Source organism: Lipophrys pholis (assembly GCF_963383615.2).
Source record: "Lipophrys pholis genome assembly, chromosome: 7".
NCBI classification, from domain to species: domain Eukaryota; kingdom Metazoa; phylum Chordata; class Actinopteri; order Blenniiformes; family Blenniidae; genus Lipophrys; species Lipophrys pholis.
Genome location: NC_137638.1, coordinates 29,778,478 through 29,794,973, shown reverse-complemented (window position 1 = coordinate 29,794,973; position 16,496 = coordinate 29,778,478).

Sequence of the window (16,496 nt, the reverse complement as noted above, 5' to 3'; positions counted from 1 at the left end):
CATCCTATTTACTTCTATTTTATTGATACTTTGAAAAATGATTCGTTTTCATTTAAGTTGTTTAATGTTCTTCATTATTTCTGTATTTAGAGTTCACCTTTATATACACGTGCACACACACACACACACACACACACACACACACACACACACACACACACACACACACACACACACACACACACAATCAATTAATTCTCTCTGCTGGTTTGACCTTTTCTTCCAACAGAAACAAACTCTTCCGTCCTCCCTCACGTCAGGTTGATTCTATCCCAGGGTCTCCAGCCTCGGTCCTCCAGGGCCCCTGTCCTCCAGGGCCCCTGTCCTGCAGGTTTAGCTCCTCCCAGTTTCAATACACCTGATTGCAATGAGGAGCTCGTTATTGGGCTTTTCACAACCTTGGTGATGACATCATCATGAGATTCAGGTGTGCTGAAGCAGTGAGAACTAAAACATGCAGGACACCGGCCCTCGAGAACCGGAGTTGGGGAACCCTGGTCTCCAGTCAAAATCTTTAAAAATCTGAACAGGTTGAACATTTTAAAAGAAAACACACCATAAAGCCAAATTTAAATGATGAAAATACAGCAAAAGAAAAAACACTGGGCATCATTGGGAAAGGCCTGCAGGAAGCTTCTATCATCAAGGTGGAGATCCCTGATGAATGGAGCCGTCCTCCCAGCAAACTGAAATGTGAAGAAAAAGCTCCTGTAATGTAACACTGAATCAGTACATCTTATAACTTCCAAACTAACCTCGTTTAATCAGTACAAATCTCTGAACACATCATTGAATTATTCCTCTGCATGTGCAGACATTTGGCTGCGTTTTCAGAATTAATGACAATCTGTTTGTCGTCCTTTGCTTTGCCTAAATATCTGTGACCTGATTGAAAATATTGAGAAAAAAATAGATTCTATACAAGATATTTCATGCAGGTGCATGGGGTATAATGAAATATAATAACTTATTTTATTTATTTCAGCTTCGACAGGGAGCTGTCGTCTGTCACACGAGAACTCAAGGACTTGATGATGAATTCTGATCAAATTTGACAAAGAGAAGAAAGGATTTAATTCTGGGTGATGTTCAGATCATTTTCTAAAAGATCTAGAAGAAAACCTCTTTCAGTATAATACAGAAATTATGCATGAAGTATATAACATCATATACTATACAATAAATGCAGTAAGTACATACTGTATGTACATATATTTATACAATATTATTTTACTTTACTTAGTAAAATATTCAAAATTCACAAATCATTTGACTTCAGAGTATTGAAATGGCTTGAGATATATATTTTATTAACACACTGTAAAGGGTCAAAATACCAGTTTTAGATTGAAGATTTTAGGTTTTACAAGCCTGTGTGTGTGTGTGTGTGTGTGTGTGTGTGTGTGTGTGTGTGTGTGTGTGTGTGTGTGTGTGTGTGTGTGTGTGTGTGTGTGTGTGTGGCCTGTCACACTTCATCAAAGCTCCATCACCAATGATAATGTGACCCGGCCGACTCAGCACCGGCGCTCCCCGCTGCCCAGAATATTGGCAAGTGTCAGATAGCCAATAGATTTATGTATGCAAATGAGGCCGATCGATGGCGTCTGCCACAGCCCGAGATCTACAACCAGGCCGCGTGGCCTGGAATATTTCCTGTCAAATACAATCCAGAGCCGAGCAGAGGGAGGGTGGGGGGGTCGGGGGGGATAAAAACCTAATATGAAAGGAAAAATGATTTGAAGAAGAGAAGAGGAAAAGTGAAGATATGATGAAGGCTCCCTGTCAGACGGCCAATCACCACGGAGAATAAATCAGCTCAGGCTTGTCGTTGGTGGAGAGAAGAGCATCCAGGAGGTTTCACTGTGGCCATGTTTACACACAGTGGGGTGTTTACAAAAAGTGACATTTCCTCCTGGACCATTTCAAAAATAACACAGTTCACACCAGCTCATTTAAAAAGAAAAATCTTCATTCATACAAACCTGCAAAAAGGAGGCAAGGCAAGGCAAGGCAAATTCATTTATAGAGCACCATTCAAAGATAATTAAAGAAATTAAAGAAAACTTTATGAAGACATAAGAAATATATTAAAAAAAAAAATACATTAAAGCTTTAAAATAAATTAGATATAAAAACAGCATAAAAGTTTTAAAACAGCATAAAAAGAGTGAATAAATAAGGTAGGAGATTTGTTAAGATAAATGTAATAAAGTAAGTAAAATCTACAGTTTATTTGAAATACTGTGCAAATAGGAATGTTTTAAGTCCTGATTTAAAAGAAGTGAGTGTGTCAGCAGTCTTCAGATGAGGAGGTAGGAACTAAAAGCTGCTTCACCTTGTTTCTTCTGACTGTAGGAACAGTGAGTCAACCTCTTCCTGATGACCTCAGAGGTCTGGAGCTTTGATCTTCTACAAGTCAGTCTGAGATGATTTAGGCCGAGACCATTCAAAGCTTTCTAGAGCAGAAGGACCATTCTGAAGTCCATCCTTTGATACACAGGCAGCCAGTGAAGAGGGTGGAGCACGGGGGTAATGTGCTCCACCCTCAGTGTGGTGGTGTAATGTGCTCCACCCTCTTTGTGTTGGTGTAATGTGCTTTACCCTCGGTGTGGTGGTGTAATGTACTCCACCCTCAGTGTGGTGGTGTATTGTGCTCCACCCTCAGTGTGGTGATGTAATATGCTCCACCCTCTTTATGTTGGTGTAATGTGTTCCACCCTCTTTGTGTAGGTGTAATGTGCTCCACCGTCAGTGTGGTGGTGTAATGTACTCCACCCTCTTTGTGGTTATGTAATGTGCTCCCCCCTCAGCGTGGTGGTGTAATGTATTCCACCCTCTGTGGTTATGTAATGTGCTCCACCCCCAGTGTGGTGGTGTATTGTGCTCCACCCTCTTTGTGGTGATGTAATGTGCTCCACCCTCAGTGTGGTGGTGTAATGTGTGAAAATGGAATCAGAATTGTAAACATCTCATCACTTCCCATCCCAACCAGGCAGTTTGTCCGGGTCAGATCCAAAATTGGCAGTAATTGTAATAAATTCCTTTTTTTTTTTTTTTTAAGTTTTTTTACGTCAGTATGAAGATGGTTTTCTTTCCTGTTGGATTATAATACTTTACACACCTGCTTTAATTGATGTGAATGGTTTAAATTAGTGTTGTGCCGATATCAATACCAGTATCGGGAGGGGGTCCGATACCACACTAAAAGCTGGTATCGGTATCGGCAGGTACGAACTATTAACTCGCAGCGCCGTGTGTTTTTCACTCTCTCGAGTCTCACTCACTGCTGCCCTGACTCCTGATCCATGTATGGTGAGGTATTCAGTGCATGCCAAGGAAAGCCTCATATCTATTCTATTTGTTATTTTAATTAAAATTTAACTACGGTTGCACTACTGTTTTACATGTATTTACCGGTACATGGATATTGCACTATTTTTTGGCATTTGTGAGCTAAAACTCAGGTTTAAGAAAAGTTTATTCTTTTTTCAGTTTCACCCATAACAGGTAGGAAATAAAAAAGTTGTCCTACATTTACTGTGTTGGTGTTTTTTTCCTGTTTCACAAAGGTTTAAGCAGCCAGATGAAGCCATAACAGCAATGATTTATACAACCAAGTGAGTATGCAGTTCTTAAGAATTGGAAGAAAAACAGGCCATATCTTTTTTAAACACTGCGGTATAGGCAAGTATCGGTATCGGCAAGTATTGGTATTGGGATACCGATACTTGAGGTTTTATACAATGCAACCGGGTATCGGTATCGGGACACAAAATTGGTATCGGAACAACACTAGTTTAAATAGGAAATAGAAACTAATAACTACACTTAAAAGTAAAATGGTGCTTGTATTTAACAACAGTTATGTGATAATGGCACTGATGGATTGTTTTGTCTGAGTTGTATGATTGCAGAAAACCTACTTTATTCCAACATGTCACAATAAATGATTGTGTATTAAATATAGTAGATTTATAGATAATGCTTTAAGAGTGATTTATGAGTGAAAGAGCTGCAGACTGTATGAAAACCTGTCGGATATCAAAAGTCTGTCCAGGCTGTTTCATCATTTCTGGGACCAACAAGGATGATATTTCATAATGAGATTAAAGAATCCGTCACTTTGAGGATCTGTTCTGCTCATGAAAGCTGTTGATGAAGAAAAAACCTCCTCATATTAAATGTTTTGCTCTCAGGTGGAGGTGAAGCTGCTCCTCCATCACCTCGTCCGGCAAAAGGCCAGACGAAGCAGAAGGAGATGGTGGGACAGGGTGGGGGTGGAGGAGGAGGAGGAGGAGGAAGAGGAGGAGGAGGAGGAGGAGGAGGAGGAGGAGCGGTGAAGGGGAGCATGTCGGTCGCCTGTCGGTGTGGGAACAGCCGCCATGTCACCGCCTCCCCCGTGGGAACCGCCCGTCAAATGGAAAGGTTGCGGCACATCTGCATAATCATTATCGCCGCGACAGAAAGTCATTCTGGGAAACAATCAATGTTGTTTTAAGGGACTTTAAAAAAAACAAACAAAAGCAGTCAGAAAAAAGGTGTTAAAGAAGATTTAGTGTCTGGGTCCGTCGAGCGGCAGCGCCGGCTGTTTTTCCAACTTTCTGCCAGGAAAGCCCAGCGAGCGGATCAGTAATGACCTCGGCCACATCCACTCAGGACGTCCTGCCCACCGTCTGGCCCTGGACTCTGAATGTTGAGCGAAAAACTCATACTCATGTGACGTTTTTCGGTAAATGGTGTTGTAGACTGTGTTGTACGCTTGTAATAGTACAGAATTGTATTTTTTTTTTTATTAAACAATGATCAAAGTTCAAATGAAAGCTTGTGTATTGTATGGTCTGGAGGGTGAGATTGTGCTTTAACCATCTGGAATCTGAAGCCTTGTTTCCACTGTGTCCTTACGCCACGGAACAGTAAGGCAACGCACACCCAGACACAAATAAGAGCACGGTTAAAATGTAGGCAGTGTTGAGAACGGCCGCGTAACAACGCAGTGAAGTGATGTCATTACGCGACAGTAAACACGGGACCAGCGGAACACGTCTGTGGAGGCGCTGCTCTGGCGTCCCAGTAAAGCCGTGAGCCTCCGTTCTCTGTGACACAGCCTGGAAACATGTTCACATTGTGCAGCTCCACTGAATCTCCTCCTCTCCTGATGTGAGGAGCGTCTGCACCTCGTCGGAACAGCAGGGGGCAGTGGAGCACCAACATTTCAATAAACCAAGTTAACAAAACAACCAATATGTGTCTTGTCCAGAGTGACGATTGTCACTGACCAATCAGCAATCAGACGGCTGTGCCGTAGTGCTTTCTTATGGAACCATACCAATGTGCTCGTGTGGCAGAGAGATGATCAAGTCCTTGATGTGAATCAGGTGTGCTGCCTCACCTGTGTGCACATAAAGGAGGAGCCGCCCCGACAGGCGGGAGACACACAGACTGCGAAAGAGCCTGAGGATCTGTGTGTGTGTTTTCAGTTTGGGTTTGTGGTTTTTCATTTATTCAATAAAAGTAATGGTTCTGGAAAGTGCTGACTCCGTGGGTGAACCCGGCAGTGGCGTGCTCAACTGCCACACTGGCTCCCCTTCGGACCCACAGAGGACGTGCTCATTAGCTTCGCCCGGCTGCAGCAGGAGCAGGACCAGCAGGACCAGCAGGCACTCCTGCTGGGAAAGGTCGGGCAAGCCGACCTCCTCGATTCGCTGCTGTCCCAGTTGGGGGAATGGGCCGGAGGACCGTTTCGCCCCGCCCCCGCCAAGTGTGGCGTGGGCGATCCCGGCTCCGCGTCGTCGAAGGCTGGAATGGCGGCGAGGGCGTCCAGGGCGGAGCCGGGACGCCCTGGACGTCCCGGCTCTGGTCCCGGCTCCGCAGAGAAAGGCGGGGCCTCGACAGGACAGCATGGAGGTGGTCCCCAGGAGGCTGGTTACAGGGGTAGGCCCACCGCCACAAGGTCCCCCGGGGAGGAGATGGAGCCGATGTGGCAGTTCAACACACCACCGTCGGGTTCCCCCACAGAGGCACGGAGTCAGAGTTCCATTCTTCATTAAGTGAGACTCTGCAGTCCTGCATGTCTCTCCTCCACCTGTCACACCTGTGTCCGAGCGGTGAGGTGAGGCCGCGCACCTGATTCCCATCAGGGGCTTAATCTCTTCCCTGCCACAGCTCGGTACCTCAATGGAGGGGTTACCAAAAATGGTAATGGTTGTGAACCGGACTTTTGGTATCCACAACTTTTGTCTGTGGAAATGCACGAAATCCCAAACTGTACCATACCGTGCTGTACTGGGACATACTGCGCAGTAGAAACGAGGCTTAAGTGAGATGTCTTTTCGAAAATGAGCTGAGTCAGCCTTTGGAAAATAATTGTCGGCATGTCGGCCAAACAGGTGAGACTCAATGGGGTAACGGAAGACTCAGGTCTCAGGTCTCCCACTTCCTTCATAATGGATGTGACACAGTGAGAAAATAAGTTTGGGCTGAAGAGCAGTTTTTAGCCAAAAAGCCAAAACACTGTCCATTTTAAGAAAAGTGGAGTACAAGTGGTTGCCCCACTTCGAGAGTTGGGAGGGGGTCAAAGAGACGATCTCCGATGCCTGAGATCCGGATCTGACTCAGGTTTATTGTCTGTGTGAGAATAAACTCTATTACTTCGGCTCTGCCAATCTCCTGAGGTTTTATTTACCATTTTCACCGCACTTTACCTTTTTTGAGAAGTATTGGGAAAATTATGGTTCAGCGACACCATCCAGCCGTGACCAGAACCGTCGGCTTTTTGCCATGATAGGACCCCTTCGGAAACCTCTGAACTGGTCCACATCAGAACACACAAAGAAAACCCGAATCTCTCCAATGCCTGCACATTGTTTTCATCGCTAAAGTTCCTACTGAGGGTTATTGTTGTGGATCTGAGATCAGAGAGGATTCCCGGCAGGTAGTCTATCAGGACCACTGGGCAAAACAACAACCTCCATAAAACTTCCTGTTTGATAAATCTGTGACAACTGCACCGACAACAGTGTCTTAATTTAGTCATATTTCCATCTGAGAGTCACCACAGGACCTGAGGAAGCTTATGAAGACTGTTAGGTGAAATTAAAACAGTGACAACCCCAATTATGGCAAATAAAGAGGAAACATGGAAACACAGAAACAACAACTCAGACTGACGTTCGGTTTAGGAAAGTCTTCGATCTTGGAGAATAAAGCCGCGTTTCCACCGCATAAAAAGTGCAGGGAAGGAAGGGAAGGAAGGGAGCGGTTTGGAGCGGTATGGCAAAGCAGACCCCGACTGAAATTTGGGTGGTGTTTCCACCGCAGAGGGGAGGGTTAGAATGTAGCCGGGGTTTAGAGCTCTGCAGATATGTGACGTTGCAACAGTAATCTCAGCCGGGCGACTGATCTGGACCTTATGAATCCTCTGTTGTTGTTTTCATACTCCACTTTGCAATAGTTCAGTTATTCTATTTCTATTTTTTGCAGCCACAGAACTGCAGCTGCATCTTTCATGTTGGTTCTGAGAGAGCGAACGTAGCCTCGGCTTTGTGACACCGGAGCCACTCCGGTGTCACAAAGCCGGTCGGTGCCGGTGTCCTGCCGCTGGTTGTGACGGCTGCTACTTCCGCATGGAAGCAGAGATCGCGGACGCAATGCCAGGACAGACACCGGGGCTCGGGCTCCACCTCCGGCATCCCGGTGCACCAGCAGATTCCAGCGTCGGGGAACCGGAGCTCCAGGGCGGCACACGGCGGTTAACGCAATGGAGCACCGGCCAGTGACACGACATGACGAGCGGACTAGGTAGAGCATCGATTACGGCCGCAGCTTCTGCTCCAGAGTCCTGGTCTCCGTCCTGCCTCACGTCTGCTCTTTAGTGACCAACATGAAAGAAAAAAAAACTAAACAAAAAATCCAACCGCCCCCGGCCAGCTCAGTTGGTAGAGCATGAGACTCACAGTCTCAAGGTAGTGGGTTCACGTCCCACGCCAGGCGCCACTTTCCCGTGGGCTCACCACCCACAGGAAAGGTTCTTAATTGGTGCAATGTGATCTGGGTGACGGTGCTCAGACTGACACCCCGCAACCCGGAAATGGATAAGTGGGAGAAAATTAATGGAAAAAAAACCAACCGGTGCAGCAATATGTTACCAACAGAGGATTCATACAGCCACATATTAAAATATTGAGGGTGTGTAGTGAATCACTGACCAATCAGCAAACAGCTCCTCAAAACCAGACCAGTTCCCTGTCCCCGATGGAGCAGGAGCGGAAAAGCCTCCACCTTGGAGCAGTATTTTCCGTAAAATTCCAAATTCTTGCAGTGGAAACCCGAACAGTAACGGACTATACCAGTCCATTCCCGCACTTTTTGTGCGTTGGAAACACACCTTAAGACTCCTGAAATGCAAAAAGGCCATGTGTTGGGGGTTAGGAATGAAGGTACATCAACGTTTAGGAATCAATTAAGATCTGCTGACTATGTGTGCACGTTCAACACCCTTCAGTATCTACAAACTGGGAGAGGAATCTGCAACCAGGTACCCTCACCTGTTCTGCTTTCTACAGGTACAAAAGTGGGCATGCTTGGCATGTGATATAGATATATATAAGTGGAATCATGGACAGCTATAAGCAGACACCTCATTGACTGATGGAGCTAATGTAGCAACGCGGCAGCCATCTTGGATGAGGACCATCTTCTCCAGTGAATTCACATCTCCTGATTAATAATAAATCACTAAATGTAATCTGAAAAATGAAAATGTTTCTTTCACTGAACAAATGTGTCCCTGATTTGTTTGTTACAAACAGCAGACATGTTGTGTCTAAACCAAGACAATGTAAACAATACAAACAAAAATATAAGGTCATGATAAATGTATTATGTATTTTGAAAATGAGACATCTGAGACACGCAACTCTCTCTTGAAATGTTTTCAAGGATTTTAGTATGAAAGGCCACATTGTTAACGCGCATGCTGCCATTAACAAACCAAACCAGGTGAAAAGCGTTGAAAATTCAGTGACTATTGTAATCGCTTAAAGACCTCCTTGATGTATAGTCGTAATCGTACTGGTAGAGACAAGGTCCTCATCCAAGATGGCCGCCAGGGTGATACATCAGCTCCAATGGTCAAGGACGCGTCTGCGTACACTATGTCTATGTGTCTACTTATATATGTTGATATATCGCATTTATCGATAGATTGATCAATACTTTAATCATCCCAAGAGGGAGATTCAAGGTGTCCTGCCGCTTACAAAAAAAGTCACAATAATTTCCATAACAATAAAAACAAAGAAGAACATCCCCAAAGCTTTTTTAAACCAGTTTCCTGAGAAGTTTGATGTTCCCCCTTCAAGATACTGATGTGTTCGCAGGCCAGACCAGATTAAGTCCATACCGTCTCCACAGCATCTCCTTGAACGAGGACTGACTGACTGGATGGCTTTGTTCTCCTGAGGTTCACCACCACCGCCTTCGTCTCGGTGTTCCAGTCAGCTGTCTCTTCAGAGTACGTCTGAATGTTGCAGGACCATGAGTTGTATTCAGTTCCCCAGGCTGAAGAACTGCAGGCTTGGTAGGCCCTTGGTGAACCAGGAGGTTCAGGAAGTTAATGTAGATATGTTCACAGAGATGCTGGCATGTACCAGAGAATTCTGTAAGTCTTTATTGGACACCATCACAATTTATTGACGAACATCAAGACTTTCACAAATACTTTTATAACCATTTCCAGCTTCATGGAAGTCAAAATTCTCAATTGTCGATATTCTGAGAGCTCTTCTGAGCGAGGTGTGGTGAACGTCAGCTTCCAGAGAATAGTACACTCCAAACTGGTTTGTGTTTTTTATCGGTCAGGGTAGTTTGAGACAACACACCCAGTCTCATCTCCTTGATGGGACTCCAGATGTGTTTGGAGAAGTCATTAGCTTCGGGGGTCACGTACCTTTTCTACCTATGCACTTTGTATCTTTATGTGCTTTGTTCAATAAAAACATGAACACATATAATTAGGAATTGTTTACTTTTGTGACTTAGACCAGGATCAGATCATATTTAATATCCAGTTTATGCCAAAATCCAGATAATTCCATGGTTTTCTACATAGTTTTTCTATGTAATTGTATTTGTACGTGAAGACTTCAATATCTCCATGGTTGTGTTCCTGGAAACACAGTCAACTCCACCGAAAAAAGCTGGGAAAGGATTTCTGTGGGTCGATTGTGTGCTTGTTAACTAAACATTTCATTCTTGTTAACAACTGTTAACACACTTGGAAACAACGACACTATAGACGACCAAGGAGAAGAAAAGGGAGAAAATAGTAATAAGCGTTTTGTGAGAGAAAGAAATATTGAAAGGTGAGGAGAAGATATGTGATAAAGAGAGGAAGAGGAGGAAAGAGGGATGAAAGGAGAGCGGAGAGGAAAAAGAAGTTAGCAAGAAACAAGAGCGAAAGTGATGAGGAGGGGGGGGGGGGGGGGGGGTCCCCCTCTATCAGCAGATAAGAGGCAGAAATGGATGAATCCCATTGGCCGGCGAGCGTCCTCCAGCCTGTTATCTCCTCGCCTTCATGAACTCAGGACACATTTCATAGAAATTTGCGAAATCAGGAAAGCTGTGTATCGTGTCATCTATCACCGGGCGACGCCGGCTCATACATCCTCCCTGATTCACAATAAAAGCCACAATTGACACTTTTTTCTTTTTCTCCAGTTTCTTCACAATTATACGCTGCAGCAGCCAGGAAGCAGCTTTGGGTTTGTTATTTTCAAGGTCAAACAAACTTGGCTGAGAGTTTGAGGTTCTGGAAGTTAAAGAAGGCACAGAGCAGACGATGGGACTGTGTGGGGTTGTTTTTAATGAGAAATTTTCAACAGGCATGAAATCATGGAAGAAAATTAAAAGCAAAAACATTTCTCATTCACTGTATTGAGCTTATACAGTATTTGAGTCCCCCCACAGTGAATAATAATGTTTCTGTGTTCGCTTCTGGTTTAATGCAATGTTGTTTAATCAAGTGTCCACATTCGCCTTTGATTTAATTTATTGTTGAAGTCACCACACAGTGACTAACAAGGTTTTTACATTAGCTTCTGATTTGACATCATGTTTAGCAGTCCCCCCACAGTGACTTACAAACTTCCAGCATCAGTCTCTGATGCACTTATTGCACAGTCCCCCTAGAGACGAATACACCAGTCTGATAACCTTTTTGTTTTAGCATGTTGAGTAATCCTCCACAGGGACTACTAAAGTTTCTGTGTTGGCTTCGTGTTTAATGTGATGCAACAGCAGTACCCTCATTGTGACTAATCCAGTGTCCACTGCAATGTGGAAGGGTCATCCCACAGTGACTAACACGTTTTCTACATTAGCTCCTGAGGCATATAAAGTTAAGTAGTACTCCCATAGTAACTAATAATGTCACTCAATTACGTTGTAATGTACAGAATTTCTGCTTTCGCTTCTGATTTGACAATGTGGAAGAGTCCCCCCATAGTGCCTGATGAAGTTCCTGCAATAGCTCCTGATGTAGTTAATATTTTAATATTAATAATGTCCCAGTGTAGTTTCAAATTTAACATCTAATTTCATCAATTTATTAGCTTCCTGGCTTCCCTTTCCATCGGAGGCTCTCGGTTTGAAAACACTCCTGTGGCTCACAGTTTTAATTGTTTGTTTGCAAATGTTTAGTTTCAAAACTTAAGATAAACCTCAGAGTGCTCAGCGCTCATCCTCCGTCCCTCCATCCCTCCGTCCGTCCGTCCATACCTCTTAATCCTGTGCAGAGTCCCAGTTTACCAGGAAACACTTGGACAGGTCATCAGTCAGATGACCAGAGGAAATCAACTCACTTCACACACAGAGGGAGAACCTACAAACTGCAAACTGCAGGAGGAGGCCGCCTGCAGCGCAAACATTTAATTATCAACCGTCACTGATGGGGGAAATTCTGTGTCCATGTGAGGCCTGGAATGTGTGAAGCTGGAATTAAGTCTTTATGGTCAGTATGTGTGTGTGTGTGTGTGTGTGTGTGTGTGTGTGTGTGTGTGTGTGTGTGTGTGTGTGTGTGTGTGTGTGTGTGTGTGTGTGTGTGTGTGTGTGTGTGTGTGTGTGTGTGTGTGTGTGTGTGTGTGTGTGTGTGTGTGTGTGTGACAAACTGGTCCAATTTCAGGCGTGTCGTGTTGCTGGGCTGATATTTTTCTTCGCGGGTGTTACCGTTGTTGTTGCCCTCCTCCTCCTCCTCTTCCTCCTCCTCATTCTTTCCCCTTTTTTAGTTTCCCCTCAGATTTGAATCGGTTGGGAGGGCTGTAGTCCCCCCCCCCCCACCACCACCACCACCACCATCCCACTCTCTGACAGCACAGAAATAATTACAGTACAGCCTTCCCCCTCGCTGGCTGTTATATTAGCCCTCTTATCAGGCAGCAGAGGGGGTAGTTGATCAACTAAGGTCACTGTATCCTGACCACAGCACAACAGCTACACCACCATTTGGAGATATGATAAATAAACGACGAGTGTTCCGCTGCAACAACACTCTTATCTGTATTTTGTTCCATCCTGGCTGCTTCCACTGAGAGCGGGACCAAGTTAAAGCCGCCGACGGAGGAAACATGGAGAGTCTGTAACTGATGAGCCCAAATAATAAACTTGCGGCCACCATTTTGAAGCTCAGCGCCGGAGAAGCAGGACTTTGTATTTATTTCCTCCCTGCAAGATAGCACGGGAGGTTGGGAGGCTGCCGCGGTTGTAAATGCTGCTACATTATTCTGAGAGCGGGCGGGCGACAGCGGCGCTGCATGAGCACAGATAATAGATGCACCTACATTATCCTGAAGTGGCGGGGAAATTGAGAGGTTAGCGGGGTGAGCAGAACAGATGTGCCTACATTATTCCGAAGCCAGATTGATAGCGGGGGGGGGGGGTTAAATACACCAGCATTATTCTGGAGTCATGTGAGAGCAGAAGGGTGAGGGTGAGTAAGGAAAACACATGCAGACGCATTATTCTGGAGTCGAAGCGACATTTCCAGAGGAGGAGTTGAAGCTGGAAAACTGGAAGCTCCATTACTCTTCTCTTAGTGATAGCAGGAGGTTAAACATGCAGCTTTGCCTACATTATTCTCTGGGAAGCATCACAGCAGCGAAGTGAAGCATCACAGCAGCGAAGTGAAGCATCACAGCAGCGAAGTGAAGCATCACAGCAGCGAAGTGAAGCATCACAGCAGCGAAGTGAAGCATCACAGCAGCGAAGTGAAGCATCACGGCAGCGAAGTGAAGCACCACGGCAGCGAAGTGAAGCACCACGGCAGCGAAGTGAAGCACCACGGCAGCGAAGTGAAGCATCACAGCAGCGAAGCGCCACGGCAGCGAAGTGAAGCATCACAGCAGCGAAGCGCCACGGCAGCGAAGTGAAGCACCACGGCAGCGAAGTGAAGCACCACGGCAGCGAAGTGAAGCATCACAGCAGCGAAGTGAAGCATCGCAGCAGCGAAGCGCCACGGCAGCAAAGTGCTGAAATATGAACCCGGGAGCCAGAACTTCCTCGATAACGACTGGATGATACTCGTTCAGGATCGTTTTGAAAATGTCGAGGGAAACGTCACAAATCAACGAGGTACAATTTGGCTTTCTGACTGATTACGGAAACAAACTATCAAATTATTCTAGACTATTGAAAACCATCATGAGAACCTTCATAAGAACCTTGCCCAAGAACTAGGAACCGTCACAGCAACTTTTTCTAACTACTAAGTATCATCACATGAAGTTTCCAAAACTGCTCAGAACTATCCTAGGAACCTTCTCCAAGTACCAGGAACCTCTCAGGAACTTTCCCTCAAAAGAAGAACTATCTCAGAAATGTTCTTCGTCATAAATATCATCATAAATAGGAGGAACCTTAACATGAACTTCAACTGAGTACTACAAACCATTCCATGAACATTCCTAGGTACTAGAAACCACCAGGACAACACAGGGACCTTCCCCAAGAACTTATACAGGATTGTTTATTCGGTGTTAACCACCATCACATGAACTTTCCGGAGGTAGGAGGAACCGTCACAGCAATCTTTTCTAATTGCTAAGAACACTCACATTAAGTTTCTAAAGGTCCTAAAATTCATCACAGGATATTTCTCCAAGTACCAGAAAACATAACAGAAACTTTGCCTGGCACAAAAAACCACCACACAGCATCTTCCAATTAGTAGGAACCTTCACAGATACTCGCTGAAGGTACTAGGAACCAGTACAAGATCTTGCTCCAGGTAGAAGGAACCTTCACAGGACCTTTCTGAATGTACTACAAACCAAACTATCCCCGGTACAAAAATCCAATACAAAAACTTACTCCAGGTAGGAGGAACCATCACAGGACCTTTCTAAAGATACTAGAAACTATCACAAGAAATCTCTTCAAGTAGCAGGAACCTTAATAAGGAAATTAGTCCGGGGAGGAGGAATGATAAAAGGACTCTTTTCCCAGGTACAGAAACCCATCACGAAACCTTACTCCAGGTAGGACGAACCCTCACATAACTTTCTGAACGTAATGGGAACCATCAAAGGAACATTTCCTAGGTACTCGGAACCATTACTGGAACTTTTCCCAGGCACGACAAGGTATAGCAAAAACTTGCTCCAGGTCACAGGATCCATCACTGGAACTTTCTGAGGGGGAACGTTTCCAAAGTACTACAAACGATGACAGTAAATTGTACATTTTGAGGCTGGACACCGGGTCCAACTGTAGTTCTGAGGGAACGTTCCTGCTGCGGGAGTTTGGACTGATCCCAGCTAATTACACCTGGACAGGTGAGCAGTCGAAGCTGAGCTCTCCCTCTCCGTCCAGCTGCCGCCTGTAAGCAGCAGCGCAGGGGGAAATATTACAGTGGAGCCCTTTATTAAAGTCAGACGTGAATTTGTTGGCCTGGTGCAGAAACCTGAAGCGGCCTGAATATGACAGCAAGTCGATGGTGTGACAGCAGCAATGCAAAGCAGCGCTCGGCCCACTTTCTGACAGCCGCACGGCTCATATGTGGAGTGTGTTCATTATGTGGAGCCGCCTGACAGGCCCTGGTAATCCTCCGCTGTCACCACAATCTGATCAGTCTCCTTTTAATCTTTTTAATTAATAATCACACTATGACATGCAGCTCATAGTATCCCTGTAACTATGATACCGACGCTCTCCATCCTGTTACCTGTGCCAGCTAACATCTCCCTCCTCTATTATCCAGATGATAGAGCATCGTCCTCCTCTAACATCAAGATGATAGCGCATCTTCCTCCTCTAACATCCAGATTATAGAGCACCGTCCTCCTCTCATATCCAGATGATAGAGCATCTTCCTCCTCTAACATCCAGATTATAGAGCACCGTCCTCCTCTCATATCCAGATGATAGAGCATCTTCCTCCTCTAACATCAAAATGATAGCGCATCTTCCTCCTCTAACATCGAGATGATAGAGCATCTTCCTCCTCTAACATCCAGATTATAGAACACCATCCTCCTCTAACATCCAGATTATAGAGCAACTTCCTCCTCTAACATCGAGATGATAGGGCATCTTCCTCCTCCACTAACATCCAGATAATAGAGCATCTTCCTCCACTAACACCCATTTTATTGAGCGTCTTCCTCCTCGAACATCCAGATTATAGAGCACGTTCCTCCTGTAACATCCAGATTATGGAGCATCTTCCTCCTCTAACATCAAAATGATAGCGCATCTTCCTCCTCTAACATCGAGATGATAGAGCATCTTCCTCCTCTAACATCCAGATTATAGAACACCATCCTCCTCTAACATCCAGATTATAGAGCAACTTCCTCCTCTAACATCGAGATGATAGGGCATCTTCCTCCTCCACTAACATCCAGATAATAGAGCATCTTCCTCCACTAACACCCATTTTATTGAGCGTCTTCCTCCTCGAACATCCAGATTATAGAGGGTCTTCCCCCTCTAACATCCAGATTATAGAGCACGTTCCTCCTGTAACATCCAGATTATGGAGCATCTTCCTCCTCTAACGTCCAGATTATGGAGCATCTTCCTTCTCTAACATCCAGATTATAGAGCATCTACATCAAGTGATGTAATTTATTTTTATGACATATGAAGCTATGCATTATAAATGAAGCAATCTATTATAAGAAAACAAATTCAAAGTGGCTTTTGCAAAAAAAATTTGTTTACTTTTAGGAACTATCAAAGTAACTGTAGAGCATGTTACAGAAGTAATGAAGTATTTCTCTAACTTGTACAACACTGAAGATAAATGTGAAAGTTTTAGTGTGAGAAATCACAATGGTTTGAATGTGTAGAAAATCAGTAAATGTTTTTACTCATGATACATATTTATATTTAACTAACTTTATATGTGGTAATGATTTAATTAGCATTAAATAGAAATGACTAATATTTCACCATTTGGAGCTTGAAAAGTCTGTAATCTAGATTCATGTATGATTTGCACA